This window comes from Budorcas taxicolor, chromosome 10 (genome assembly GCF_023091745.1).
Source record: "Budorcas taxicolor isolate Tak-1 chromosome 10, Takin1.1, whole genome shotgun sequence".
Lineage (NCBI taxonomy): Eukaryota > Metazoa > Chordata > Mammalia > Artiodactyla > Bovidae > Budorcas > Budorcas taxicolor.
The window spans coordinates 78221913-78248621 of NC_068919.1; the positions used below are offsets into that span (position 1 = coordinate 78221913).

Here is a 26709-nt window from a genome sequence, read left to right on the forward strand (position 1 = left end):
GTATTGCAGGAAGCTACTTGCCAGGCTGTAATATACCTCCAGGGAATGTAGCACATAATCTTTCTCCTTATTTGGCACTGAAATTTCATCAGGCTGTGTTAATCTGAGTGAAGCACACTCTAGGAATATCTTGAGAATAGATCTCTAGTTAGAAAAGTTGAGACCAGGTAACAGTGGAACCACAGTTTTTAGATGCATGCCTGAAACAAACAAAAAAAAGAGCAGTATTTGTGTTGCAGTATCAGATACACCAAGACCAAATAAATAGTACTATCTCGAAAACACTCTCGTCCATGTCTGTGTTTTCTTTTAAAAACGTTAAGGGTGGTAATGCAGTGTAGGGTACATAGATAGACATGAATCATTGCAGAAACCGGGCTCGCTTATTTGGTTGACTAGGACACGGGCTAATTAAAGGTAGTGGAGTGATCATCCTGTCTGTCATGGTTGCCTTTGGTGAAGTCTGGGTGGACTGCGATAGCAACCTCAGCTGCTGTAATATCATAGAAAAAAACCCTTGAACTTAAAGCAGTTTCCTTACCCGTAACAGACAGACAGTAATCTCCACCTCACAGAGTCGGTGTGAGGGTTAAATGAGAAAGTGTGAAAGTGCTTTGTCATCCACATAGCACCCTGCAGAAGCAAAGATGTTCTTCTGGCCGTTATCACAATGACATGGAATGAGTTATTCCCCAGATATTTATGATAAGGTCATCAGAAAAGAGTAGGCAGGCCACTTCACTAGGGTCCTGAATGTGTGACAGGAATTCCCAGTTTGAGTCACAGAGTTGAATGAAAGGCAGTGAGAGGTGTGCTTCATTTAAAATGTTAGTTCATTTTCACATTTCATTCTTCACCACTGAACTCTTTCACTTCATTTCCAGTCGCTTTCACTTTCAAGTTCTCAAGCTTCAGTTCAGTGTTAGTGATGTTCCCACACTTCAAAATTTGTGTCGTTTTCCTCGATCTTCTCTCTGACTAATGGATTGTGGTCAGGATGCGAGCATTGCTCGGGGTGCATTTCCTAGGTAGGAATGTCTAAAATCAACGAGAACATTCTCTGTGACCCTCCTGTCCCACCCTCCTCTCCCAATGCCAAGTGACTCTGATTTGTTTGCATATAGGACTACTTCCATTCTTAGTTCAAGGGCCTGACTGCTTGTACACTGGACTCTCTGTGAACTGTGGCTTAGAGCCTTTATTAGCCTCTGGCTACCTGCTTTTCTCTGTAAGTGAGAGTGTTATAACAAGGCAGTAAACTCTGCCATGACAGAGTCTCGGGAATCCAAGGTATTCTGGCTCAGTCTCAGGAATCACAGTCTAGAAAACATTCATAGCATGTATCCTGTTCTATCATCTTTCAGCATCCTTCTCATAAGCCCTAGAAAATACCTAAACCAGAAGAAAAGGCAAGCAAGTAGGGTTATGCTGTGCTTAGTATCTGAGCTGGAATGAGGCCTCCAAGTGTCTAAGGGAAAGCAGGATGGGATGTGTTCTTTGGGGCCCAAGAGACAGAACCAAAGCCGTGGGCAGAAGCTACACAGAGACAGATTTTGAACTGAATAATATGAAGATTGTTCTAACAGAGCTGTCCAAACATGGGATGAATTGCCCCAAGAGTCTGTGAGTTTCCATTCCTGGAGGTGTTTAAGAGTAAACTAGACTACCAGTGAAGGTATATCATAAGGAAGATTTATATTATCAGATGAGATAACTTTTTTTTTTTTAAAGCGTTGGAATTTTAACCATGAAAGTAATGCACGCCTTTTATAACAAATAGCACAGGGCTATACAATGAATCAGTTAATAGTCCTTTTTCTTTTCTCTGATCACATTACTCTTTCTCTTTCTCCTTTCCCCAGTGACACCACTGTGAGGAGAAGAAAGGAAAAAGAACATCTGAAATCCTATTTCTGTACTAAAAAGAGGGGCCCTCAGGTGGTGCTAGCAGTAAAGAACCTGCTTGCCAATGAAGGAGACATTAGAGATATGGGTTTGATCCCTGGTTCAGGAAGATCCCCTGGAGATGGGCATGGCAACCTACTCCAGTATTCTTGCCTGGCGAATCCCATGGACAGAGGAGCCTGGTGGGCTGTAGTTCATAGGGTCACAAAGAGTCGGACACGACTGAAGCAACTTAGCACACACGCACACATTAAGAAAGAAAATAAAAAAGATAGTAGGAGAGTGCACATTTTTTCTTAACTGAGTCAAAGGTTTTAGGCCAAAGCTGGTTATGTTATAGAGTCTAGACTAGATATGGGAGTTACGCAAGGACTTGGTTGGGAAGTAAATTTATATCTATATCTATATATATATGGCCATCAGAGAATGGATTAGAGCAAAGATGTGGAAATTCATCTAAAGAGAATGATGATCTCTAAGCCAAAGACTGGCAGGCATGGTGGTGATTTAGTCGCCAAGTCATGTCCAACTCTTGCGACCTCATGGAGCCTGCCAGGCTCCTCTGTCCATGGGATTCTGCAGGCAAGATTAAACCTAAGTAAAACACAAATGTGTCATAAAGGAAGCTATGCTATGATATGCTATGCTAAGTCGCTTCAGTCATGTCCGACTCGGTGCGACCCCATAGATGGCAGCCCACCAGGCTCCTCCATCCCTGGGATTCTCCAGGCAAGAACACTGGAGTGGGTTGCCATTTCCTTCTCCAATGCATGAAAGTGAAAAGTGAAAGTGAAGTCGCTCAGTCATGTCTGACTCTCAGTGACCTCATAGACCGTAGCCCTCCAGGCTCCTCCATCCATGGGATTTTCCAGGCAAGAGTAATGGAGTGGGGTGCCATTGCCTTCTCTGTAAAGGAAGCTAGTCAACCTCAGAAGCATCCAGAATGAACACTGGTTGTGCTCTGTGTCCCCAGTAATTGTCTATAGGAATGGGAGTCTTCAAGGTTTCACTTCCCCTGGCAAGAGCCTTCCTCTGTAGGAAATTCAGTTTGGCATTCCAGTTCTATAGCAAGCTCCTCTTTCTGATACTTCATGATTATCTTGCCTCTGTAGGTAGAACTGTCTGAAGTGGGAAATGCTCTGGTCAGAATGTTATGAGTATCTTAGTCTGTGTGATAGACACATCACAATATTGTAAAGCAATAAATTGGCATTCTGGTTTGCAGCACTGGTTTATTATGAACTTGGTTAAGGTAAAGTGTGAGAACTAACCCTTGTCAACTCTGGGATACAGACAATGTCAAGTTTCTGGGGGTGGAAGGCTGGAACTGGACCCTAGCTGTTAGTTCGTATAGTCTTGGGTTGTCATTTAGTACAAAAGGGAGATAGTATACACTTGGATAATTTAGTCTCTAGAGTCTGATTTGGGTTTGAATGCTTGATCAGCCATTTATAAAATGTATGAACTAAGCCTTTTTCCTTCTCTGTAAAAGGGGAGAGAGATCATCATAACCCCAACCTCAAAGGGTTGTTTTGAAGATGAAATTAGATAATCTATGTAAAATGCTTGACTCAGAGCCCTACACAGAGCTGCTCTCATTTTACTACCAAAGCAAATGACTCCTTGTGATGATTATTAAAAGCCAGTATGAGCTCATTAAAGCAAAGCATTCCTCTTTCCTTCTTTTACATTTCATCTGATTGCTTATGGGAATGTCATAGAGTAGAGCTGAGGTGTTTGGCAGAGATTTTTATTATATCCTTGATGTCTCATTGGGTTAATTAAGTAAACTCAGAGCTGGTTGAACAAATGTAACCAAGTGGTTTTGAGCTTGGATTGATGACAGTCTAGAGGGAGATCATCACAGTAAGGAATCTGTTGGCTGATACTGTTCTATCCATTTTCTCACTTAAAATTTTGATGAAAGCCGAGAAGACGTGTTTGTGTAACACATGGTGGACTCAAAGTTAAAAGAGATGGCTCACACATCCAATAAGAGAGACCGGTTTTTAAAAGATCTGTGTAGGTTGATGGGATGGGTTTGCTGCTAACAACCACAAATACATTTATTGAGTGCTTACCATGTGCCAGGCAGAAAGCTAAATGTGTTCCATGGATTCCCTCATGTAATCCTCACAGTCACCCTCTGAGTGGTACATTATTAATACTCCATTTGATAAGCAGATATAGAAGCACAGAGATGTTACATTATTTCCTCAGGTCCTCCAGCCACAGAGGCACAGCTGGAACAGGGACCAGTTGTCTGACACCAAAGCCCACACTCTTAACCACTGTGATAAGCTCTCTGAGCCAGTGAGTCTAAATTTTACACAGGTCAGGGTAAAGTTCCACACTTAGGTCAGCAAAATATTGTGGTAAGTCCTAAAAAGAAGGCAGGAGCTTGGTTTGATAGCAAGTAATGGGGAGAAGTTTTAGGGGTGTTTGTTGATGCATAACTCAGTGAGAGTCAACACTGTCATGTACTTGCTTTAAAAAAAGAAGAAGAAGAAGAACAATGTCTTCCATACTCAGAATGAGAGAGAAGGGAGCGTATTTCACATCTGCCCCCAAATCCTTCTTGGAATCCTTGGATGGGGCTGCAAAAAAGACCAAAATGTTGCTCTAGCAAGAGGCCCCTCAGGAAAGCCTCAGGGCAAGGGAATTGTGTTAGCCCCAGTACTGGTCATCTGTGGCTCCAAGGGCAACCAGATCAGCAGGGCAGCCTTGTCCCTGGACTGTCCAGCCTCTGTGTGGAGTGGTGTGAAGATGACCTGCCAGCAATGGGAGTTGTGGGGGGTAGAAGATTTCTAAGACCCTGTCCCTAAGATTCTCTGAGATAATTTATGATACACACTGAACAACAACTCTGAGTTAAGGAAGTCGGTGGTTTAAGGGCTGAGTTTAAGCAACAGGAGACGGCCGATGTTCTGAGTGTTGTGGTGGTCATGTTTTGGACGTGGCTTTGCTCCAGCTGTTTGTTCACCAGTGTTTTGAGTTAAAGGGAACGACAGTCTAGAAATTTATGTACATGGCACTACACAGAATAGAAGAAGCCAGCTTCTGGCCACTGATATCCACATGCAATAAATAGAATTTGTATCCTTCCCCTAGGACTCAGTTTGTAAGCCTCTTTATTGCATTGTGCTGTAGTAACTATTTCCCAGTTTTGTGGGCAATCTGTGAAACCATCTTTCCCTTGATTTCCACTTTATTGTTGTTGTTTTGCATTTATACAGTGAGTTAAATGATCCCTTAGGGGTTCCAAATATATTATGAAAAAAAGACCTTGGAGTTCGGAGAACCTGAAGAACATTTTGTTTTCCTCAGCTAGATATTTAGGGACCTTTAGGACGTGGTTATCATTTTCAAAAAATGTCAAGATTAATCCTCTCTGTCAGCTCAGATGTCAGAGATAGTATATTCAGTTCTCTCTTGAGTTATCCTCGTAATAACCCCGTATTCCTACATGGTCTTTTACATTCCCAAATGCTATTTCACGTATGATAATCATCACAAATAATACTATCTGGAAGAGAGAACACAGGAGGCAAGATAGATATTATTGCCTCATTTCAGAAACAAGAGAATGTGAAACTATGAGATTGGTGGTGGTGATAATTAGTTATTTTCTGAAAGCCAACTCTGTGCCAACTACCTGCAATACTTTATTTAGTTCCTATAATAATAGTTCGACAAATTAGGTATTATTATCTCCATTTTGAGATGGGGAAGCTGTGGCTCAGAGAGCGATTTGCTCAAGGTCACACAGTAGTAAGCAGAAGAACCAGAATCAAATCTAGGGCTTTTGGTTCTGAAATCCGGCTCATAATCAATAGATTATGACCATCAGAACCTGCCCAAGGCTATCTGGCTACTCAGTACCCTCAATCAGGCCAGAATCTATGTCTTTAGACTGCTCAGCACATTTTTTTACCATGTATATACTGCAGCTGCTTCACTGGTTTTCATTAACATTGGTTCTTTACAATGTATAAAGAGGAAACCCCTTCATGGATCATAGCCTTGTTGTGCTGAAGGGGCTTGTGTAACTCAATGAAATTATGAGCCATGCTGTGCAGGGCCACCCAAGATGGACAGATAATAGTGAAGAGTCCTGAAAAAAATGTGGTCCACTGGAAAAGGAAATGACAACCCACTCCAGTATTCTTGCCACGAGAACCCCATGAACAGTATGAAAAGGCAAAAAGATATGACACTGGAAGATGAGCCCTCTATGTCAGAAGGTGTCCAATATGCTGCTGGGGAAGAGTGGAGGGCAATTACTAATAGCCCCAGAAAGAATGAAGCAGCTGGGCCTAAGCAGAAATGACACTCAGCTGTAGATGTGTCTGCTGGTGAAAGTAAAGTCTGATGTTGTAAAGAACAATATTGCATAGGAACCTGGAATGTTAGGTCCATGAATCAAGGTAAATTGAACATGGTTAAGCAGGAGACGGCAAGATTGAACACCTACGTCTTAGGAATCAGTGAACTAAAATGGATGGGAATTGGCGAATTTAATTTAGATGACCATTGTATTTACCACTGCGGGCAAGAATCCCTTAGGAGAAATGGAGTAGACCTCATAGTCAACAGAAGAGTTTGAAATACAGAACTTGGGTGCAACCTCAAAAACGACAGAATGAACTCTTGTTTCCCAGGCAAACCATTCAACATGACAACAATTGAAGTATATGCAGCACCTACTAATGCCAAATAAGCTGAGGCTGACCAGTTCTGTGAAGACTTACAGCATCTTCTAGAACTAACACCAAAAAAATGTCCTTTTCATCATAGGGGTTTGGAATGCAAAAGTAGGAAGTCAGGAGATACCTGGAGTAACAGGCAAGTTTGGCCTTGGATTACAAAATGAAGCAGGGCAAAGGCTAGCAGAGTTTTATCAAGAGAATATACTGGTTATAGCAAACACCCTTTCCCAATAACCCAAGAGATGACTCTACACGTGGACATTACCAGATGGTCAGTCCTGAAATCAGATTGATTATGTTCTTTGAAGCTGAAGATGGAGAGGCTCTATACAGTCAGTAAAAACAAGACCTGGAGCTGACTGTGGCTCCAATCATGAGCTCCTTATTGCAAAATTCAGGCTTAATTTGAAGAAAGTAGGGAAAAGAACTTTCTTTAGGTTTCATTTAGGTATGACCTAAATCAAATCCCTTAGGATTATATAGTGGAGGTGAAATTAGATCTGGTAGATGAAGTGCCTGAAAAACTATGGATGGAGATTTGTAATGTCCAGGAGGCAGTGACCAAAACCATCCCTAAGAAAAAGAAATGCAAGAAGGACAGTAAATCTGAGGAGGCTTTACAAATAGCTGAGGAAAGAAGAGAAGCAAAAGACAAAGGAGAAAGGGAAAGATAGACCCAACTGAATGCATACTTCCAGAAAATAGCAAGGAGAAATAAGAAGGCCCTCTTAAGTGAACAAGGCAGAGAAATAGAGGAAAACAATAGAGTGGGAAAGACTAGAGATCTCTTCAGGAAAATTGGAAATACCAAGGGAACATTTCAGGCAAGGATGGGCAAAATAAAGGACAGAAACAACAAGGACCTAACAGAAGCAGAAGATATTAAGAAGAGGTGGCAAGAATGCACAAGAATGAACTAAAGAGCTATATCAAAAAAGGTCTTAATGACTCAGAAAACCACAATGGTGTGGTCTCTCTCCTAGAACCAGACTTCCTGGAGTGTGAAGTCAAGTGGGCCTTGAGGAGCGTTACTATGAACAAAGTTAGTGAAGGTGATGGAATTCAGTTGAGCTATTCAAATCCTAAAAGATGATGCTGTTAAAGTGCTGCACTCAATATGTCAGCAAACTTGGAAAACTCAGCAGTGGCCACAAGAATGGCAAAGGTAAGTTTTCATTCCAATCTCAAGGAAGAGCAATACCAAACAATGTTCATACTGCCATAAAATTGTGCTCATTTCAAATGCTAGTAAGGTGATGCTCAAAATTCTTCAAGTTGACTTCAGCAGTATGTGAACTGAGAACTTTGAGATGTACAAGCTGGGTGGAGAAAAAGGAGAGGAGCCAGAGATCAGGTTGCCAATATTCGCTGGATCATAGAGAACTCAAGGAAATTCCATAAAAACATCTACTTCTGCTTCATTAACTATGTTAAAGCCTTTGACTGTGTGGATCACAACAAATGGGGGGAAATTCTTAAAGAGATGGGAGTGCCAGACCACCTTACCTGTCTCCTCAGAAACCTGTATGTGGGGTAAGAAGCAAACGTTAGAACCAAACATGGAACAATGAACTGGTTCTAAATTGGGAAAGGAGTATGACAAGGCTGTATATTGCCATCCTGCTTATGTAACTTATATGCAGAATACATCATGGAACGTGTTGGGCTGGATAAATGATAAGCTAGAATCGAGACTGCCGGGAGAAATATCAACAACCTCAGATATGCAGATGACTTCACCCTAGTGGCAGAAAGTGAAGAGGAACTGAGAGCCTCTTAATGAGAGTGAAAGAGAAAAGTGAAAAAACTGACTTAAAACTCAACATTCAAAAAACTGAGATCATGGCATCTGGTTCCATCACTTTATGGTAAATAGAAGGGGAGTGGAAGCACTGACATATTTTCTTTTCTTAGGCTCCAAAATTACTGAGGATGGTGGCTGCAACCATGAAATTTAAAAAATGCTTGCTCTTTGGAAGGAAAGCTATCGGAAATCTAGAGAGCATATTAAAAAGCAGAGACATCACTTTGCCAACAAAGGCCTGTATAGTCAAAGGTATGGTTTTTCCAGTAATCATGTATGGATTTGAAAGTTGGACCATAAAGAAGGCTGAGCACCAAAGAGATGATGCTTTCCAATTGTGGTGTTGGAAAAGACTCTTGAGAGTCCTTTGGACTGCAAGGAGATCAAACCAGTCATTCCTAAAGGAAATCAACCATGAATATTCATTGGAAGGACTGATGCTAAAGCTGAAGCTCCAATACTTTGGCCACCTGATTCAAAGAGCCGACTTATTGGAAAAGACCCTGATGCTGGGAAAAATTGAGGGCAGGAGCAGAAGGGGGTGGCAGAGCAGAGATGGTTGGATGGCATCACCAACTCAATGGACATGAATTTGAGAAAGCTCTAGGAAATTGTGGAGGACAGAGAAGCCTGGCGTTCTGCAGTTCCTGGGGTCATAACAAGTTGAACACAACTTAGCTTCTGAACAAAAGAGGAAGCAAATGAAAACTGAGCCAAATTTTGCCCTTATCACATAAAGGAACTCACTCAGAACCAAAGAGAATCTCAGGCTCTTATCGGTTTTTAAGTTCCTGATGTTCTCTTCATAGTTTTCATCTTCACCATCACCATCATTTAATGCAGCTGGTTCTTGTCTGAGGGTGATTCATATATGACCCTGGTACACCTGTTCTACTTGGTTGACATCTGAAGAGGCAGCATGTTTTTCAAACAGCTTGAGGGAAGTAAGTTCTGATACTCTGTAGTAGACAAACAAACAGGAGAGACAACAGATGGAGCAGAAGGAACTCTGGCATCAGTTTTCAGCAGAGTTAAAAATCCCAGCTCAGCCTCTTCCTAAAGGAATGAGTTTCTGAACCTCACTACAAATTTGTTTCTGCATTTTAAAATGGAGATAGCACTTGAATCATGGGTTTGTTGTAAAGAACAAATGAAAAAGGTAATTAAGTGTTTATTGGACATGTACTCTCTGGCTGGTGCTGTGCTTATATCACTTAGCTTTTTTTTTTTACATTTTTGTATCATTTAATCCTCATAACAGCCTTTCCCACACTTCTAACCACTTAACAGATAAGGGAACTGAATCTCAAGGAGATTTTATAACTTTCCCGAGGTGATTTTTACCACGGTGTCTTAGAAAAGTTTAAGAGGGCATTCTGTCAAACATACCTAAATCAGTTTCCCTAAGCCATGAACTATCCTTAAGACTTCCCAAAATGTTTCCCAAAATCTTCTTAAAGAATGCCATCTAGCTTCCATTATCTTAGCTGTTTCTCCATCTTTTCGGTGCCATAAAATTAAATTTAAAATTACACAGAAAAAAAATTAAATGTATATTGCTCTGTGGTATGGATTTATGTATCCCCTTCTACATCATCAGGAATCAAGAGGGGATATATGCACTTGAATAAGACCCCCTTTTACTTAACTTCATTGGATACTCCGTTATCAGGAGTCAAGGGGAACCCAGGTAATCATCCCTCTCTGACCCCACTCTCAGCCTGGTCGTCAGTCTCTGCCTCTGGTAACACAGATCTGATTTCATTGTGCTTCGATTACTGTGTAGATGTCACAAGGAGCCCAACTTGTAGGAAACCCTTTATCTCCCAAACTCTCATTCCTCTCTTCCACCCCTTCTTCATCTCCCTGCCAAGTCCTGTATCCCTACAGTTCAGAAACTGACATCAGCAAAACCTGGCATCCTATATCCTCAGCCTCTTCTTGGAACACTCCTTTCCCCTCTTAACTCTAGGAGAACTTTGCTTCTCGTGTGTCTAAGCCTGCTGCTGCTGCTGCTGCTAAGTTGCTTCAGTTGTGTCCGACTCTGTGCGACCCCATAGACGGCAGCCCCTCAAGCTCCCCTGTCCCTGGGGTTCTCCAGGCAAGAGCACTGGAGGGGGGTGCCATTGCCTTCTCCTGTCTAAGCCAGCTGCCCTCTTAATTAATTGCAGTTATTTTCCGTAGTCTCCTACCATGAGCCCCGGATGTGGAGTTGGAGTTGGCATCATCCTTTTCCTCATTGCTGCTTTCAGATCACTCTTCATTTCTCCCTTCTAAAAGCCTCCAACTTAGAATCTCAGGCTATCAGTAATATGGAAACTTCAGAGACTTTTTTTCTACACAGTATAAAGGCATATCATTTGTGGTTTATTAAATGCTCTCTTACAGAAAGTGATCCTTTGTAAAAGGTCCCTTGATCAAGAACATAACTGCTGTTTTAGTGAGTCAGTGTTTTGTGATAGGGCTGTGTGGGACAGGGGAAGTGGGTTTAGCTTCCATCACTGAGAGTTGGCATCATAGCCCACGAAGAGCACAAGAACTGCTGTATTAATGAACAGACACTCAGACACACTGTCTGAAGTACTACTGGCATCTGTTCGGAACATTGGAAATATACGATCCCTGCCCTAGAGTGATAATCACAAGATTTTTTACCTGGTGCGACTGTGTGGCTCTGGGATAAATTAAATTTGAAATAAACTCCATTTTCATAGTCTCTCTGGAGGAATGGGACCTACAAAATGTGGTGCAGAGTGTTGGACACCTATGTCAAATGTTTTTCTAAAACAGAGGAGGTCGTGGAAGACTCAGGATCTGGAGTGTTAAGTGTTTGTCTACCTAATTTTGAAAGGACAACTTTGTAGACATGAGCAAAGCCTTCTTGTTGAAGGTTAGTTTTAAAAAGTAAGAAGGCCTTGTTGGATTTCTCCATAATTCTCAGTAGTTCCCAGAGGTCAGAACTACTCCTTATCTATAAGTGGCGGGTCTTTAGATTATAGACCTAGTGGGGATATAACTTTAATGTTGTACAGTTAAACCAGCTTCACACTATTTACAAGACATGTCAGACAACACTGAAAACAAGAAATTAGAGTATGTGGAAACTATGCTACTAAAATTAAGCAGCATAAGGAAAATTAATATAACCCTGTAAGTCACAGCTTGAGTTCTGTCTCAGGAGCCAACTCAAAGGCAGTGGAGCCAAAAACAATTTTAAGACCTGTTCTGTTCTGACTTGTAACGATTATTTGATGTTACCCCTCCACATACACCCCTACCTCACTTCCAAGTTAGTATAGGGGTTAGGAAAAAGATTATAATATTTCCTGATTCATTTCTGGTCTAACTTTGATTCTGGCTTCAGTAAGGTGAGGTGTGTACTTTCTATTCAGTATTGCTGGCAGTTAGCAGTGCGTTTTATGTTAGTTTATGTGGCTGCCAGTATTATTTGTGATACTCTGAAGATGGACACTGAGGAAATAAGTGCTTATTGGAAAGTATGCCAGTTTGTAAGGGATGACTTAGTTTTGCTATTACCTGAGTGTGAGTGCTGTTAATATGGCATGATCTATTTAATCAAGAGACAAATTGCAAATGTATGATTATGACATGAGTGTATTGATCTCTCTTTAGAGATAAAATGCATATAGTTAAGAGCTGTGCAAAGTTGCCCTAATTATATCAGAAAATTCATAGTTCTATGTTGAAAATGTATGTAGCTAACATAATCCAAAAGCTTGATTTTGTGGAATTTTCAGTATGAAAATATGATGTATTAGTGAGTGGGCTGTATATATTTTATCAAGGCACAACTTGGAATATTGATATTTGATTATGCAGTTATCATAGAGGGGAGCAGAAGGGATTCTATGAAGCACAATGTCTGGCAAGAGGTGAATGAGAAAAATTCTCCAGTCTGACAGACTGGTTGGGCAGAGATAAGGCTGGCAGCAGAGAAATTTTCAGAATTCGGGGGAAATTAGAAAATTCTGGAAATATTAGTAAAGAGAATGGGAACTTCTAAGTAGCTAAAACTCCCAGCATCAGTGTTTTTGACAGGACACCTGAATCTTGTGCATCAGAGCTTCTGAGTTCATCTGGAGCAGGAGAATTTGATAATTTTTTTTCTCCCATAAGGAGGACTTATAGAGGAAAACAATAGGAAGCTGGAATTATCCAAAAGAAGTTCACATAAACCCAGTTGGACTTCATCTAGTCCATAACATGTCTTTCTATTTATCCCACTTGGTTACCTTAAAATACTCTCTAGTCCCCCTCCCCCACTGCTGCTGTCAATCACTAACCTACTCTCTGGGTCTATGAATTTGCAAATTCTAGACATTGCATATAAAAATGTATGTTGCCTTTTGTGTCTGACTTCTTACTTTTAGCATAATATTTTCAAGTTTCTCCCACACTGTAGCATAAATCAGAACCTCATTCCTTTTGTGAATGAATAATATTTCATTGTATAGATACACCATATTTTGCTTATTCGTGCGTAGTTGTTAAACTCAGAGTTATATTAATGTCATATGGTCTATTCTCTTCCTCCCTCAGGATACTTTGTCAGATTTGAGGTTTTGAATCTTATTTAGCTTTTCAATTCTTTATTCTTCAGTTTTATGATTCTTTTGAATTCCTAATTTCACTGCCCAACACAGTATTATTCACAAGCTACAAAAACCTACATCAAACATGACTTGTTTCGTTTTTTAAACAGACATGTTCATTATATGATGGATACAACAAGTCCCTTCTCATTTGTCAGATTCTCATCCCTCACAAGTTTGGGCATTTGCTAAACAGTCTTAGCACTTCTCAAAGCATGCTAACTCACTGGTCCTGGGAGTAGGTAAGGATGGATTAGCGTGTTTGATAGCAGAGGCTCAGTTTTTACAAAACCTCCCTCCTATTGCTGATGGTGATCATTTGTTCCCTCTTCATGAGGAGTGGACATACAGAACATGAGGACTTTTAAAAGAGCATGGATTGGGACTTCCTTGTGATCCAGTGAGGTTAAGAATCTGCCCATCCCTGGTCAGGGAGCTAAGATCCCACATGCCGTGGAGCAACTAAGCCTGAGTGCTATAACTAGAGATTCCATGTGCTGCAAGGAAAGATCCCAAATGACCCAACAAAGATCCCACGTGCCACAACTAAGACCCAACATGGCTAAATAAAGATTTTTAAAAAACTTTTTAAAGAACGTAGATTTACTCCTGTGAACATAGACACATTTGGCTTTGTGTCTTGGCTGTGCTGTTTGGCAGCAGCTGTATCCTAATTGTTATATCTGTGAAATGGAGTAGTAATACCAACCTTGTATAGTTGTTGTGGTGTCTAAATGAAATAATCTGTAAAGTCCTTCCAAATAATGCCTGAAAAGTAAAAGTTAAAATGTTAGTTGCACAGTCATGTGGAACTCTTTGCAATCCTATGGACTGTAGCCCATCAGGCTTCTCTGTCCATGGATTTCTCCAAGCAAGATTACTGAAGTGAGTTGCCATTTCCAGGGGAATCTTCCTGACCCAGGGACTGAACCCAGGCCTCCTGTATTGCAGGCAGATTCTTTACCATCTGAGCCAGCAGGGAAGCCCTTAATAATGCCTGGATGTGCATTTAAGAACAAAATGAAAAGCTTAGGGAAATATATTGGAAAGGCATAGAAAGTACAAAATAATATTTTCTATGTCACTTTAGCAAATTTTGAGGGATAGTGTAGAACCTGGGGGGCTACAGTCCATAGGGTTGCAGAGTCAGGCACTTCTGAAGTGACAGCGTGTACGCACAAAAGAGGAGGTACCACTGATATCAAGAAAGAAATGTGTCCTACTCAAGCACCTGTAAAATAAGCTCCTGCTCCCGTTCTCTTCTCCTCTGTACCTGGAAGTACTACATGAAATGACTACACGGAGTGGCCACCCAAGGGAGGTATATATTAAATTGCTGTCTATTGCAGCATTCTAGATGCCGCCCTTGGTTTTCTTCTCACTGTGTGTTCTCCCTGGGCGATCTCTTATTTATGCTTATGAAATCCACCCACACTCCGACCAGTCTCAGAACTCTACCTCTAGCCCAGACTTCTCCCCTAAGCTCGAGGCTTGTGTGTCCAAGTGTTTGCTGGATATCTACCAGATGTTGTATAGCCACTGGTGGCTCAGAATGCCCAGGTCTGGACTGTTAGTCTTTCTCTCCAAAATGACCATCTCTCACAGTTTTCCCATTTTTGTTAGTAGAAAATCATTGTCCACATAGCTGCCCAAGTCACAATTTAGGGGCATAGGAACTCCGCCTCCCCCATCCAAGTGAATACATTTACCTTCCTCTTTCTCCTGTGGTTCAGGATTCCCACCAAGACAGGGTCCTTTTTTCATTACTGTTAGCCTTCCTCACCAAAGTTTGATCCAGAATATCCACGTTTTTAATAAATGTCTAATGAACTGGCATTTTATTCTGTAGTTTTTCATTTTTATTGAAAGGGCACACACACAAATGTGTGGGCCTGTGACCACATACATCCATATACATCGTCCTACTTCATCTGCCCCATTCAGTGCTCTTAACTCCCTCAACTTATTGAGGAGATTAGCACAAACCTACAGACATGTCTAGTTCCAAAGAGGATGTAAATTGAGAATTCTGCCATGATAAACTCAAAATTCCTTCCTACTGGCTAGTTAAGCCACACACTCCATTCTGCCAAACCTTTCTCAGACATTTCCCAACCATTTTCCTTCTCCTTTGCTAACAAATTTTCAAAATTAAAGAAAAAGAAAGAGAAAAAAGCATACCCTAAGAAATTATCTTGAGCTTGATGAAAATATCGTTTGGATTCCCAGTTGACCATTTTCCATTTTGTCACGGAGATGTATTTGAAGAACAACAATAAATAACCCCTGAGCCCTGTCATTGTTTCTTTATGGTTTATGTTTCATGCTCTGCTGCTTAGCCGGCAGGGAGGGAGGCTTAACTGACAAACCCAATTTCTGGAGCTGCGCTGATATCATCCATGATTCAAAGCCACAGTAAAAAATTGCAAATCAACCTCAGCCACATTTTTTTGTTGTTGTTGTTCTTCTTCTTGCTGAGAAACACACATGCACAGACAAAGAAGCCCCGTGTTTGCCAAGTGGGACCAAATGATCCCACTGTGGAATGAAGAAAGGTTGTGAAACCATAGTGAGCGAAATTACTGAAACCATAAAAGGCAAATGACTTTGTTTCCCTGGATAGCCTGGCCTTTTAAATCATCTCCTTTTTACGTAGTGTCCATCCTGCACGAAGCCTGTTGTGTTAATTTGTTGTTTACTCACTAACTGAGATTGCACTGAAATGGCGTGACTGTGTGAACGGTGGTACTTGGATGACTTTTAGTTGGAAAAATTACTGTAAAAATAGCATCTCTCCAGCATCCAGTTCAATTCTTTCCCAGTGACTCCCTTGGCCAGTGTGTCATTAGCTGTGTCAGGAATGCCATCCTGCCTTCCTTTGCTTAGTGGATGTTCCTTCAGCTTTAGTGTGGGGTCAAAATCCTGCTCACTCCTCAATGATCACCTTAAATGTCATCTCCTTTGGAGAACCTTCCAAGTTTGTATGTGGTTTTTTTTTTTTTCATATTCTTTCCCAATCTCTAAGCGCCTAGTGTGTGCATAGCAGGTATCTGACAAATATTCATTAAGTTGATGTTAATATATGGCTCATACTATTGTGATCTTAATTCTTCATGTAAACAACAAAAGACATCTTAAAAAGCTATTTTCATTTTGAGCCTCAGTGGTACTTACAGAAAACATAGGAGATAAGTATGTTTGTTAGAGAAAAAAGCATTTAGACATGCCACTGTGCAATTTATAAAAGTTCTTTTTCCTAAAACATTGTGAATTTAGAAAAAGTATGCAAAGAAGGAGAAAACACTGTAAGAATAGTGTATGGTATCTACATTGTGTTTTAACAAGTCGTGACTTCTTAGATGCCACTGAATTATCTGTATTAATATAAAAACAATGATGTACAAAACCCAAATCCCCTTATATTTACATTTGATACACATTTTAGGATTCCTGTTCAGCTAACTTATTGATACTTTTTTATGTTTTTCCCGTATTCTTCCAAGGCAGTTCTCCCTAACTGCTTGGAGGAGAGTAGATAGAAGCATGTTGAGAGTTGGGAGATAGCCAGTTTAAGTTTGCTATGAAGGATAATTTACTTTTACCCTAAATTAGGGTGCTATAGTTTTACAAACCAAAGCATGATCTTGGAATGCTAATTTAGGGAACCTTCCTGTAGGAACTATGACACAATCAGCTTGCTAGTCCTCATTCAGAACCATAGTAGGAAATTGTGCTCAGTTCTGTGATTTGTAATTAACGGGGAGGAGTTGAGTCTCAAGGTAGCTGAGAGTTCAGCCACAAAGGTGATTAAAGGATTGGGAAAGAAGAAGTATGAGGGAATTTAAAGAAACTGGGATTAGTCAGCTTGGAAAAAAAAGAGGATAAAAGACAATTTAATAGCAATCTTTGCGTCCATGAACATGCTTAGCAGAAAATAATGACATGTGTTTTCCATCTCACCTGAAAATAACACAAGAGGCTTATACTTCAGTATGAAGGATTGGGGATAGATATAAGGAAGTATCTACTAAGAAGCAAAACTGGAGTAGACTACTGAGAAATGTCTAGAATTTCCACCTTGAAGATTATATATATAACTCTGTTCTCTTTAAGTGTTTTAAAATGAGTCCTTTTTAAAAGTTTTTATTTTATATTGGAGTGTAGCTGATTAACAATGTTGTGATAGTTTCAGGTAGACAGTAAAAGGACTCACCATGTATATATACATGTATCCATTCTCCCCCAATGTCTGCTCCCATCCAGGCCACCACATAACACTGAGCAGAGTTCCCTGTGCGCTACAGTAGGTCCTTGTTGGTTTTTCCTGAAATAAGTTCTACTCAAAGACAGTGGCACCAGAGCATGACAGAAAGCAACAAAATTCTGTAAAGCAATTATCCTTCAATTAAACAAATTAATAAATTTAAAAAAGAGACAGTGGTACGGATCCTATGGCTTCTTTGAATCTCATCAGTCATGTGGCATTATTTTCAAAGGTCTCATGTACAGCATGAGAGAAACAAGAAGACCAGTCAAGTCCTGAAGCAGTGTGAGTAGAAAAGAGGGTACCGCACTTTTGAGAGAACTTCATTGTTGTTCTAGGTGTACTAAAGTTAATTAATTAATAACAGTCGTATTGTTCTTGCCACTTCTCCATATTTTAGGTTCCTCATGTGTAAGGTAAGGAGGCTAAGTTAAGTGACAGAATGGAGTTTAAAAGATGAAAAGTATCATATCAGTAAACATAAGTTAAAAGCCCCTTCTAGGCCAGCCATTGTACAAGACTGCTTTATATATTGTCTCCTTCATAGATCATCTTATCAACCCATTTTATAGATGAGGAAGCTGAGGGCCAGAGAGATTAAGTTTTATTTTATTTAAAAAATTTTTATTTTATATTGGAGAGCTTCCCTGGTGACTCAGATGGTAAAGAATCTGCCTGCAATGTGGGAGACCCAGGTTTGATCCCTGGGTCAGGAAGATACCCTGGAGAATGAAATGGCTACCCAGTCCAGTATTCTTGCCTGGAGAATTCTGTGGGCAGAGGAGCGTGGTAGGCTAGAGTCTATGGGGTCTCAAAGAGTTGGACACACCTGAGCAACTGACACTTAGGTTATTTCATAATATTGAGTGAAGTTCCCTGTGCTATACAGTAGGTCCTTGTTGGTTATCTATTTTAAATATAGTAGTGTATATGTTTAAGAGACTTACTCTTTTTTTTTTCCTCCACTTTTTCTCGAAATTAGCAGTCTTTGATTTTTCAGTCTGTTGCTGGATTGGATTTAATGTAGTGTTTCTGTTTCATCAGTTTTATACATCTGGTTTTAGAACTGGGTAGGACCCAAGTCTCCTGACTCCCAGGCCAATGTTCTGTCACTGAGCTAGGGCTCTGATAAATTTTTTGAGAATCTTTTCTAGTTTTTTTAACCTTCACTTCCCCTTTTCCTTCTAGAAATATTTATTGTGCCCTATTCATATGGTAGGCACTACAGAAGGTGCTGGCCATACATAATAGATCTTTGGTGGAGTCGTCAAGGGCTTTAATTCAGAAGTGTTGGATGCATCTTTGGGATTTTTCCAGGCATGTAAATACCTATCACAGTACAATAATGCCTCCTTGACCCAAGTCGGTCAGAGGCAGAGTATCAGGAGAGAGAGATATACATCCTCTAAGGCCTGTGGCTTGGACTTAGAGGGCAGTAGGACTCTCCTGTCTTTTTCTCAGACAGTCCTTTCCCTCTTTTTTTCTCTCCTCTCAAACCCTCTGATTTGGACCTCAGCATGGCTAAGACATAGGTGGAGCTTTCCCAGCTGCCAGGACCAGGTTCTGGAATCCCAGGGGTGTACCTCCCCTCCTGTAGGGGCTCAGGGCTGTAGCCTGTCCTTCAATCTGAAGATTCCTTGGGTTTAAATCCCTACTCTGCCCCTCACTAGCTGGTGACCTTCAATAAGTTACTTAGGTCTTCCACGAAAAGGAGGTAATCCTGATGCCTCTACCTCAGAGGGTTATTGTAAGGATTAAATGAAACCATGCCTGTGAAGCTATGATTATTACTGAGAAAGCAATTAAGTGTTAGCACTCAGTACATTTTAGCCATTTTGATTTCCAAGGCACCTCACCTTCACAGCCATGGTCCCTTCAACATAGTTCCAAGAAGACCAAACCCCTCCCAGATCTTTTCAGTGAAATGGTGCTTTCTTCTCATGGATTAGTCTAAAGAGTGTATTTCTGTTTGGAGACAATGTACAGAGTAGTCATGTGTTCAGGTTCCCTTTTTTTCCATCCTAGGTGAGAATGGAGGCCTCACTTCTGGACCAGAAGTAGACATCATAATGGTTTCTAGGCCTTACTTGTTAGCTTACTGAAAATAGCCCCTATTGCTGGCAAAACAATTCACATAATGTTGAATCATTATTGTTGATATGATTGTACAAATTTATTTATCTTTTGCCTCAATTCTCTTGCCTTTACCACAGTGTGAAAATGTATGAATACTGAAACACCAAGAGGCACTTTTAGAAAGCAACTTTTTTCCCGTTTTTTTTTTTGAAGGAACTTAATTATATTTGTGTTTATCATTTTATGCCTACATAGACCAACTCCTGGCATATCAGATGTGTTTTATAAGTGCATGTTGAATGGGATGAATGAATGAATGAGAATTTAGTAGCTTTGGTTTTAAAGCACTTGGTATAGTGAAACAAGCACTGGGCTTAAGTCAGATAATCTGTTTTCTCAGTTTAGCCAGGCCACTGATCAGCTGTGTGACTTATATCAAGTAACTACTTCCTAACTGGCCCGCACATGAAGTTTGACCTTTGTAAAATGGCGAAATGTAATCTAAATGATTGCTAAGGTCCCATCCGAGTCTCAGCTTCTGTAGCTTTCTGTAGACTGTGGAAATAAAGTATGCCTTTTTTTTTTTTCCCCAGGGATTCATCTGGAATCCCAGAACCTAGCCAATTTGGAAAGAAAACCTTATGTTCTCTAAAAATACTACAGAAATTCTTAAGTTACCAACAGATAAGTTCCAAAAGTCTACTTGTTCCTAAGTCCCAAAAGATACTATTCATGCAACAGCTAATAACATCTTTTGCTGATGAGCTAAGTTGACTGAGACATAGCTTTATACTTTTGAAAGTTTATAAATGGAAACTTCTTTTGTAAGTAAATACTTCTAGATTTCTGAGAAGTAATTATTTTCTCTTACATTAATTTGAATATATTTAAATCTTTTATATTAACTTATAATAGCATCACAGACTCAGTGGACATGCGTTTGAGTTGGTGACGGACAGGAAGGCCTGGCGTGCTACAGTTTACTGGGTCACAAAGAGTTGGACATGACTGAGGGACTGAACTGAACTGAATAGTTGTCATCCTGGTTAACTTAACATGTTTTAATGGCCAGGAGCTGGAGAACCTAGTCACTATTGGCCTCATTTTATTCTCGGCACACCTATGGAACTCTTGGCATTTATAGGGTTTCTTATAAAACTCTTTGCTGGAGGGGCCTTAGTGGATAATATGAACAACACATTGCATTTTAGAATAGTATGTGATAAGAACCAAGATGATGAAATAATGTTTGAGACTTCTGGACAATTTTCAGTGTAGGTAAGAATTTGATATTATGTATGATGCCTCTGGCTTACACTGCCATTTCCAAGGTCTTTTATATTGCAGGCTGAGAGAGAAATGAGCCCATGGAATAGACAGCTGCAATCAAATCTGAGTTAATGTCTTCACAGTTAGTTTCAGAGCAGAGCAGTATCCAGAGTGTTGGGAATAACCCAGCCACAGTCTCTGGTTGTAGACTCCCTTACATTCTTTTTGTTGTTGTTGTTTAATTTTACTTATTTATTTAGGCACACAGGCATTTGGGATCTTAGTTTGCGACCAGGGATTGAACTTATGCCCCCTGCATTGGAAGCACAGCCTTAAGCACTGGACCATCAAGGAATTCCCTTACATTCTTGCAGGGAGTTTGGCATATGCTGCAGAGTGCTCCCTTTTCGGGTGGTCAGTCACCCTGTCTCCAGACAAAGAGGCTGGCCCTGAAAGCTGTAACCAACAGGGCAAGTATCCCAGCTCCAGTGTGGGGCTTGCTCTGCCCTGTTAGTTAGACAAGGCTTCAGTTTGGGGCCAGGCTCAGAGCTGTGTTATAGATCTGTATCTTTGCAACCACACTCCCCACTCTCAGTTCTCTAGATTGTCTCATCTCTAAATGAATGTCTTAGGGTTTGACAGAATGGTCCTGACCAGTTTCTGGTGCCATCATAAAGCAGGCTACAGCTTCATCTCATATTAAAATTTTAACTTTTTGACTAGGTTGACTCATCTCATTTCTAGCCTGTCACTGTGTTCTGGCCCTGCTTTTCAGAACAAGTTAAACTGTTTCAGCTGGGTTTCCAGGACTGTGACGGCACAGAGAACAGGCCTGTAGCTAGTTGAGAGGTTACAAAAGGCATCAAGCTGTAGGACAGCCTTACACAGATGACTTGTTGATTCAATGTAATGTGGATCGTATTAGTTGAGAGTTTTTAATTAAAATTAACAGACACTAACTCTGGCTGATTAAAGGGGAAAAAAACAATTTTGGAATAGATACAGAGTAAATCATATTACTGAAGGAAAAGTAGAGTAGGACAGCTCTAGGAATACAGGAAACAGGGACTAGTGGACACATCATAGTACCGCCTTGGGGATGAATCCATTCCAGATATTTTCTGATCTTTGTTGATTAGCTAATTAATCAGATTCCCAGGAGAGAGATTGATTGGCTGGCTTGGGTTATAAGCCCACCTTTTGGCTAGCAGAATCACCTGTCCCTGGGATGACAATCCCATCAGCGCTGCCTACAATGAAGGTCGGGATGGTGCTCCAAACCATGGTGGTTCTACTGAAAGAAAGGGAGGTTCAAAGACAACAGGTGCCAACTACGAGTCTGTACAGAGTGGGAATAGATTCAGCCTCACAGCCAAAGAAACAGGCAGCTGTGCGGATATTTCTATTTCTTAGGAGTTGCCACACAGATATTTAACCCAGCTTAGGAGTCCTTGGCTCTAATTTTCATGCCCTTTTGTCCCCAATATACTTTCAGGCTTTAAATCAGTAATTAACAAGAGGCATCTTTTGGTCATTGTAGTTGCCTGGAGCAAAATGAATTTTTAAAATTCTTTGTGATTAAAAAACACCATCATTGTCATCGCATATGGAAGGCCAGTTATTAGAAGTAAACTGTCAGAAGAACATCCCAGTTAGTTCTTTTCTCATTTTTGAGTTATGTCAATTGACAGGATTTGAGTCTTTGAGGGCTTTGATGGGAGTAGCTGACTTCAAAAGAATCAGCAAGACAGATATTTCAGTTTCTATAGGCTGAGGGATTTCTAACCAGAAGCCATATTGTGGATGGTAGATTATAATAACAAAGGAGATTTTAAAAATGAGGATGACACATTGACTTGGAATGTTTTCTCATCTGTATTTACTTATTCCTAAATATTTTCCTTTATGCTTTCTTTTTCAAGTGGATGGCCAGCTGCCTGCCACCTTTTTCTTTTCTTGTTGGCTCTGTTCCTCATTTCTTTCTTTTCCTTAGCCACTCCACTTTCCTTCCTTGAATCCTGTGTTTTCTCTCTAAATCTTCCTTTCTCTAACCCTATTCATCCCTCTCTTTCTTTTCCTTATTTGGTCTTACAGTTCATAACTTCTCTTTCTTTTCCTGAAATTCCCTTCTGTTCTCCTCCTCCAAAATCAATGTTCTGGTGCCCTATTCCCAAGCTTCTTATCTCCTCACTGTTAATCCCTAATGTGTTTACTGATCTGTGGGCCAAACGGCAAAATCCCCAGGGCTGTCTCTCCATGCCAACACAGTGAAAGGCAGCAGTTAGCATTGCTCAACAAGTGCCTTGTGAACCATGAATCAGTGGGTGAAAACCCTGTCAGTGAAAGGTTGCATATGTCTGTTTGTATGTGTATATGAGATGTATGATGATGCTCAATGGAGGGGTTCTTGGATTTTTTTTTTTTCCCGGCAGTAACGAGAATTAAGCAGCAAGCTTTGCCTACATTTCTTTCTTCATTAAGTTAATGGATGCGTTTCTAAGAAGTTATGTAAGGAAAACAGATGATGTTAAAGAGAGAAACAGAGACAAGAGACTGGTAAACAGTCAGGCATTAGTAGATCCTGCTGACACATTTTTGATAGCAAACACAAAGAATGTGTTATGAATGCAGTGATAGAATAGAAAGCAGAACCAGGAAAGAGATGGCAATAAATGGTAATAAAATCCAAGTGATTCATATGTTTAAATGAAAGAAAGAAGAAAGACGGCAGTGCCCAAAATGTGAAAGGGTAAGAAAATGGAAGTAGAGACATACTGGTGGAGACCAAGAGATTAGAAATTTGAGAAACTCTTCTTACATCAATAAAACATTACATGTTAAACAACAAACAAAGAGCATGCAACTATACTTCTCAGATGCAGTATCTCTAGTAACTTCAGGGAAATAAAAGCCATATAAGATTAGCGTAGCATCTTTAAAAAAAAAAAAAGTAAACTTCAGAATTCACATCTGCTATAAAAGGATTGGAAGAATTTGAATAGACGAGGAACAGTGGCAAGTGATAGAAATCTTAAGCAGGAAAAGTGATTTTAAATGGTATTGCCAGGTTTTCAAAAAGGAAAATATTCTGGTTCTCTCTGCCCTGAGAGTTGAGAGACCAACAGGGCCTAAAGAAGAATAGACCCACCTCGTGTTTGCCATATACTGAGCTAGCTGCTTTACATCCACTTCTCATTTAAGCCTCATGATACATAAAAGTGAAGCCACAGACTGAGAATGATACCCACTGGGAGGAAAAAGAGGGAATTTTCTGAGCCAGTTCCAAAATTATAAGGCTCAGGGGGAGTAGCTTTGGTTTTGTCAAGTCAGAGCGGACAGCCAAAGGCAGCAGACATAGGATATTATCAGAGGTAAATCACCCAGCTAAGCCTGTTCTGTCTTTATTGCAAGGTCAGAGGACCATAGCAAGGCGGCCAAATGTTTTCAACCATGGAAATCCCCTAACTTTCCAATGGCTGCAGCCCCACAGTGCTGAGGTTTTACTCACAGGATGGCTTTCATCCAGCTTTCAAATGTCTTCAAGTGGATTAATCATTTTCTTCTCCTGACTCATTCAAGCCTCTAGCAAATAGCTGTAGGTACTGGAGGGGCTGAGTAGATCAGTAGACTTGATATTGGGCTATAGAAAAACCTATAATATAGTGACAAAAGCACTTAAGTATCTGTCCTCAGATGCTAGTATGTGGGCTATGGCCAGACAGCATTGGCTCATTCATATGTTTGAAGCAGGGTATTTTCATTTGCAGTAGGAAACTTAGGTATGCGTGGGGATTTTAGTCTCTAATTGTAAGATTAAGTATTGTAGGCCACTTACTTAGACAGTAGAATTCCATTATGACAGCTTATTTTTATATTTATTTAGATGGATTATGGGTCAGAACATAACTCCTTAATAACAACAGCAGACATATACACAGTGCTTATGGTGTGCTGGGCACTGTACTAATTGCTTTCCTTAAGAGGGCATATTCAGAGGATTGAAAGGTCATTTCTGGTTGTCTAAGCCAAGACCATGTCTATCAATTACATTATTTTGTCTGACTAATGTTCCTCATCATGAAGTTTATTTTTGAAGACGTGTTCATTTTTAGATTCCTGATTGAGCTTAGTTATACTGGAAGGTCTGTTTTTCTTGCTTTCAGAATGCTTTAATTCCCTGGTTCAGTCATGCAGTTCGTGGACATTTATTAAGCACCTGAGTGTACTGGTCATGGAAGATATGGTTGTGAATAAGACATGGCCTCAGACCTAGAGTTCAGCATTGTGTTAGTGCTTTGCGATTGGCACGAGGAAAATACCTGGGAAGCAGCAGCAAATATTTCTTCAAAAGAAACATTAGAGCTGAACCTTTAAGAATAGATAGAAACTGCTCACTCTAATAAAGGCAAAAGGAGCATCATCAATAGAAGAAACAGCATGTGAGAAAGAATATAGCATGTTCAGGGTGGAAGAAGACATTTTAAACATGGGATTGTGGCAAAAAAATTAGCCTAAATAGGTTAAGTTGGGATAAGATTCCGATGGATCTTGTATAACATCCTAAGGCATTCTCTTGTAAGCACTGGAGGGGCTTATGGAAGTTTCAGTACTCTTGCCTGGAAAATCCCATGGACGGAGGAGCCTGGTGGACTGCAGTCCTTGGGGTCACTAAGAGTCGGACACGACTGAGCGACTTCACTTTGACTTTTTGCTTTCATGCACTGGAGAAGGAAATGGCAACCCACTCCAGTGTTCTTGCCTGGAGAACCCCAGGGATGGGGGAGCCTGGTGGGCTGCCATCTACGGGGTCGCACAGAGTCGGACACGACTGAAGTGACTTAGCAGCAGCAACTTTATTTGATTATGTTTCAGTAAGAGAGTCCTGATGATAATGTAGGGTAGGAGAGAGGGGTAACAAAATGGGACTGGTTAGAAATCTGTTGCACAGTCTAGAAGTGATAGCAGCAGGGGCAAAGGTGAGGGATAGATTTGAGATGGAGCTGGGGAGTGATGTGGGCAGACTGTAATGTCGGGTTGGATACAGAGATTGATGTGTGGATGATGTTCAGATGAGGGACTCAGGTCTTTGGGTGGGCCATGATGCTGTACCATGAGAAATGAGGAGGAAAACTAGCCTTGGGGAGTGATGAGATTCCTTAGTGACATGTTGAGTTGAAATTAAGGTGCTAATGAGAGGTGAAGTATTTGAAGCTGACTAAATCAGTGAAGCCGGAGAGGAAAAGGGGCCAAGGGCGGTAAAGCATCTATTCTGTTTAGATTGTGGGTCAGGAATCTATCCACACTGTGTAGAGAGAGTTTTGGGAATTACTAGCTGGCTGTTTTAACCATGTTGGTTGTTTCTGTGGTAGAACACACTTTGGATTCTGTTATTTTCCTACGCGTGACTAATACATTTTTAAATGAGGTTGGAAGCCTCAGTCAAAGGCTAGCAGGACACTGACCCTGTATGGACCATTATTCTGCATGTGCTGCTTTGGGGAGGAGTTGAGGAGTCATTCCTGGAGACACAGAAACACAAATTCTCACTCAGATTTCTCTGGCTGACCTGGATTCCAAAGGACTGCTGGCCCTATAGAGATTTGCAGACGTCCACACAAAAGGAGCATCGTTTGTATGCAGCCCCTGAACTAATTGTAACAATCTGTTCCTTAAGTCTCTGAGAAAGCACACAAATTGATTCTCCAGGACTTGTCCATTTTCAAGGACATCTGTGTGACCCTTCATCACATCAGCTGACCCCTCCCCCTTTTGTTCACCTGCTCTTTCAGTTATGTGAGCTGGGATGTATCTGCCTCAAAACACCCTGTCCTGGGAAATTCCTTCAGAAGGAAATTATTGGTAAAAATATTTCTGCTTTTGAGGCAACTCAGGGATTTAAATCTCCTCCGGCCTACAGAGCCCTTGGATTCAAGTGTCTCTCCCCTTTTGACTCTGGAAGATTGAGTTGCATCTTGAATGGAAGCTCATAAGCACATTGAGGAACTCGGAGTCTGTTTCCTCCCGCTGTTTACTGAAGCAATGAAAAAATAAACAAATTCTGTTAGTCCA

At 40.7% G+C, this 26709-nt stretch overlaps 1 protein-coding gene and 1 long non-coding RNA gene across 2 annotated transcripts in view; one reads left to right on the forward strand and one right to left on the reverse strand.

Moving 5' to 3' along the window:
- RAD51B (RAD51 paralog B) overlaps positions 1 to 26709 on the forward strand; it is a 608130-nt gene that overhangs the window by 345035 nt on the left and 236386 nt on the right. The window lies entirely within an intron of this gene.
- Positions 806 to 15329, reverse strand: LOC128054107 (uncharacterized). The gene is made up of 4 exons (XR_008199993.1): positions 15213 to 15329; positions 13741 to 13799; positions 9166 to 9377; positions 806 to 1024 (listed from the first exon to the last, which is right to left on the reverse strand). It is a non-coding gene; the product is annotated as an uncharacterized LOC128054107 (long non-coding RNA).